This window comes from Peromyscus maniculatus, chromosome 20 (assembly GCF_049852395.1).
Source record: "Peromyscus maniculatus bairdii isolate BWxNUB_F1_BW_parent chromosome 20, HU_Pman_BW_mat_3.1, whole genome shotgun sequence".
Classification (NCBI taxonomy): domain Eukaryota; kingdom Metazoa; phylum Chordata; class Mammalia; order Rodentia; family Cricetidae; genus Peromyscus; species Peromyscus maniculatus.
In genome coordinates this window covers 24195085-24200071 of record NC_134871.1, presented here as the reverse complement: position 1 = coordinate 24200071, position 4987 = coordinate 24195085, and the positions used below count along the sequence as shown (strand labels likewise).

Below are 4987 nucleotides of genomic sequence, written 5' to 3'. Positions count from 1 at the left end.
GTGGCACACGCCTTTAATCCCATAGATCTCTGTGTGTTCAGGGATACAGCCAGCATTGGAGACATATGCCTTTAAGACCTAGGGGGCTGTACATTCAGACAGTGACGAGGCAGTCACGTGTTTGGGTTTACAACCAATGAGAAGGCAGAACAAAATACTATAAATATACGAACAGACAGGATATAGCTCTCTTTCGGGAAGCTGGGACACCGCAGGAGGAAGGGTGAGATTTTAGCTCTGATCTCTGACCTCTCGGCTTTCTCTTTTACATTGTTTCTGTGTTTCTTATTTAATAAGACTGTTGGATACATCTACACACATGTACAATACTACTTGTCACATAGTAGGTGCTCAGTAAATGTGTATGGAGGAGGCAGAGAGAAAGAGGGTGATCTGAGGGAGTCTGGACGAGCCTTTGAGACAGATCAGCCAGGCCAGGCCTTGAGGAAGCTAAACCTTAGGTCAAGAAAGTCTTTGGCCTTTTAATGTGTTTTCTTTGAGCTTCAGGACCAAGAGTTAACAGAAGTCTCTAGCAGGGTAACAGCTGAGACGCTGGAGTTTAGAGCCGTGGAGGATTTCAGGACCATGTTCTTCGACGTGATGTGTGTGTGTGTGTGTGTGTGTGTGTGTGTGTGTGTGTGTGTGTGTGTGTGTGTTTTGTTTTTGCTTTGTTGTTGCTGATTCTTTTCTTTTTTTTTTCCTTTCTTTTTTTTTCAATAAGGTCTCACACTGTCCTGAGCTAGCCTTAGCTCAGACTTGTAGCAATCCCACTGCCTCTACCCCCGGGTGCTGGATCACAGGGGTGAGACACATGCCCAGCTGGGATGACGTTCTTAAGAACTACATCAGAGGACCTGGGGGAAAGAGGCAGGAGTGGACAGAAGAAAGGTCAGCTGCAAGTCCATCCCAGACGACCTCAGGTGACCCCACAAGGATTTTGGGAGCTAAAATGGTCCCTCAGCACAAGCTCTCTGCCTACACCATCCTCCTGGACTTTCAGCCTGCAGAACCGTGATACGATATATTTCTGATGTCTTCCCAGGCACGTCCACCTTTGACGTTGTGACTCAGGTGTCATCTACAAAGTTTATGTGTGAGGACTGCACAGTCCAGTTACAAAACCAACAGGCAAACTCCAGTCTTGAGTAAGTTTACAGTTCCCTCTTGTGCTGCATTCATAGCCTTCTTGGGCCGTGTATGAGCCACAGGTTAAACGTGCCTGCAAGCCACCCCGTCTGTGGCTCTGTGTAACAAGCCCGTCACACACACACTCAGGCACATCTTAAGCTCACTCTGGGAGTTCGTGCCAAACGGGTGATTTTGATGACCTCCCATGGCTGAGGCATTTGCACGTTCCTGGGTGTGACACACAGAGACCGGAGGACAGGGGATTGAACGTAGGTCATCAGGCTTGGTGTGGCGCATCTTTACCCCGGAGCCTTCTCCTCGGCTCTGATGGGAGCACGTCAAGCTCATAGCTGCAGTCAGATGAACTCTTGTGACCCAGTTGTCACCAATGATGCTTAATCCCAATTTAGCAAATTGATAAGATCAAGACAGGCCCCTGGAAATGCCTCTGTGTATATGTGTGTTGGAGGGGGGAGGTCTTAACTAGGTTAATTAGGATGGGAGAATCTGCCCACTGTGGATGGCACCATTCCCTGAGCTAGGGTCCTTGATTAGACAGAAAGGAGAAACCGGGCTGGAGAGATGGCTCACCGAAAGGTATTTGCTGCCAAGCCTGATGACCGGAGTTTGAACCCTAGGCTCCGCATGACAGAAGGAGAGAATCACCTTCCATAAGCTGTCCTCTGACCTCCATGTGCAGACTATAGTGTGTAGACACACACACACACACACACACACACACACACACACACACACTAATTTACCTTTTTTGTTTTAATAAGGAGAACGTGAACTGAGCCTAAGCATTCAGAACTCTCTGCTTCCTGGCTGCGGATGTCATGCAGTCAGCTGCCCCGGGCTCCTCCTCCCTGGATGTCCCCTCCATTACAGACTGTACCCTTGACCTGTGACCCAGAATAAAGCCTTTCTCCCTTAAATTGCTTCTATCAGGTATTGTCCCAGCAACCGGAAAAGGAAGTAAATTGTCACTCCTTTCCTGTCATTGTCCGGGATGAGAGGAGCCAGGCACAGTGGTCCGCCACTACTGCTGGGTACTGCCGGGCACTCAGAGGACAGGAAGGAGGCCACACAGTCTTCCTGAGAGCTGGGTTGACCCTGACGGTGAACCCCCCCACCCCACCCCACCCCCCACTCCCACCCCTGCTCCGGGCCTTGTAGCAAGCACTCAACGTGGGAGGAGAGGGCTGGGTCAGTCCAGATGTTGAAAATGATTTTTCAGTTAAAACAACAACAACAAGACCGTCAGGCTCGGCGTGGTGATGTAAATACAAGGCCTGTGATCTCAGCACTCGGTAGCAGAGACAGGGGACTGCCCTGAGTTCCAGGCCAGTTTTTGTTACAGCATGAAACTTTGTCTCAACATCAACAGCAAAAGGAAACTAAAAAGAAAGGAAAGAAGAAAAACTTAACCTAGGCTGAACTCCAAGGACTGCTTTGAGCGGCCCCCACCCCTCCTTCCAACCCCCCCATCCCTCCTCTTTCACCTCCCTCCACCCCCAACCCCTCCCTCCACTTCCCCACCCCCACTAACGCAAAAAGAAGGGAAGCCGGAGGTGAAGCATGGCTCCCTTTGAAGAGGAAGTGGGCCCCAAAAACTGGAGGTTCAATGCGTGCTGTTCGTAGCCTGTCCACTGCATCCAAAACTCGTGTGTGTTTCAACGTGGTGGGAAGACTTCCAAGTCCACTGCAGGCCCTGGTGTGACCAGTGTGTAAGGATTTGTGAAGGATGAGGAATGGTCCTCCACTGGGTTAGGGTCAAAGGCTTGGTCAGTCACAGCGGTGTTCAGAGGCGGGGCCCAGGGGAAGTGGTTGCCTCACGAGAACTCTGACCTCATCTCAGAGTTCCTCAGTCCAGGATACTCATGACCTAATGGCTCTTCTGGGGGGTGGGGGGGTTGGAAACTGTAGGAGGTGGAGCCCTGTTAGAGGCTGGTCCCAGGGAAGGGCCTTAGGAGGGTGTACTTTGTCCCTGTGCCTCCCCTTCTAGGTCACTGTGAGTTAGGCAGCCCCCTTGGCCACATGCTCCCACCATCACGATAGCCTCACCTCAGGCCTCAGACTGGGCAACCGTGAGAGCAAACCTCTGCGGCTACAAGCCTAGATAGATCAGTCCTCCTTTTAAACCACCCGTCTCTGGAATTCTGTCACACTGACGGAAATCTACACACACAATCCGAAAACAGCGAGTGTACTCTTAGGAATAAGTGCAGATTTGCTGTGCCTGGGGCCTCGGTTTTGTGATATACTCTTGGCTGTTTCGATGATGACTTTTTGCAGACGCCATCAGTGACAGCCTTTCGTAAGCTTTCCTGCTCACCCTAGATACCTTACAACCGACTCCCTCCTCCTCCTCCTCACAGCCACAGCCTACATCGTTCTGTTTGTATCTTAACAACATCTACCGCAACTCCAAGCTTTACAAATTATAAAGATGACTGCATCCGCTGCTTTTCTCTGACCGAATATGCGACAGGAGGAACTCAGGGAGGAAGGGACTCAGGTGGGTTCATGTGGAGAAGCCAGGCCAGCACTCACGGCTGGTGGGGGCCTACAGAGGAGGCGCTTGTGTTGGATGTAATGCCGGCCTGTAAGCCATAAAGGTCCACCCCTAGGGGCCCTCCTCTACCAGTCAGGCCCCTGCTCCAACCTTCCGAACCGGTGCCACCATCTGGGGGCCGAGTGTTCGAACACACGAGCCTGCAGGGAACACTTGGGATCCAAACCAGAACGGGGCCTTTTAAGTTTTTGAAAAACACAACATAACATTAAAAAAAAAAACAACTCTGAATCAAAAGCTCTTGGAGTCTTTTGTTTTGGGCCATTTTCTAAATGTGAGCACAGACATGTAGTATGTGTGTGAGAAGAACAGATGGCATGAAGTGTTTGTGGTCAAACTGGGCCATGTCTGAGCTTGTCTGGGAACACCACGGGACAGCGTGCAGGATCCGGGTGCAGAACGTGTGTCTTGCAAGTGGTAAGCAGACAATGCATCACTAAGCAGAGTGACAGTCTCGGCAGTCCTCAGACGTCATTTCTGCCATGGGAAGAGCACACGGAACTCGGCGACATGGAGCGGCTGGGGACGGCAGCTTCTGGAGTCTAACTCAGTTAAGCAAGTGTTTGTCAAACGGTTACTATGTGTGGGGCACTGTGCTCTGCCATCAGATAGCTGGCAAGCAAGCAGAGATGTCACACACACACACACACACACATACAACATACGCATATACACACAACATACGTACATGCACATATACACATACACACACATATACATACCCACATACACATAACATACACATACACACACATACACACACACACAACATACGCATATACACACAACATACGCACATACACACACATGTACACATACACACATACACAACATATACACATATACACATACACACATACACACACACACCATACGCATATACACACAACATACACACATGCACATATACACACACACACACACACACCATACGCATATACACACAACATATGCACATGCACATATACACATACACACACATATACATACCCACATACACATAACATACACATACACACACACACATACACACACACACACACACACACGCTTGTAATAAAGCACACAATGCATAGATACTGTCGGCTGTGAGAGGTGACCTGGACAGCAGGTAATGAGAGAAGCCCATGGCCACCCCTAGTGCGTCTCAGGAAGGAGCTGGGACCCGTGGGGCTTAGCCAGTGGTAGAGGTGGGGGGAGGGGAAGGAAACCTCAGGCATAAGGAAGAAGGTTGAGAGCATCTGGAATCAGAAGCCAGTCTGCTCAGCCTCGGGGAATGTG

At 50.1% G+C, this 4987-nt stretch overlaps 1 long non-coding RNA gene across 1 annotated transcript; it reads left to right on the top strand.

The window, feature by feature from the left end:
- Nucleotides 1-200: 200 nt before the first annotated feature.
- LOC121824495 (uncharacterized) lies at nt 201-2209 on the top strand. The gene is made up of 4 exons (XR_006066399.2): nt 201-223; nt 722-920; nt 1043-1145; nt 1911-2209. It is a non-coding gene; the product is annotated as an uncharacterized LOC121824495 (long non-coding RNA).
- The last annotated feature ends 2778 nt before the right edge of the window (nt 2210-4987 follow it).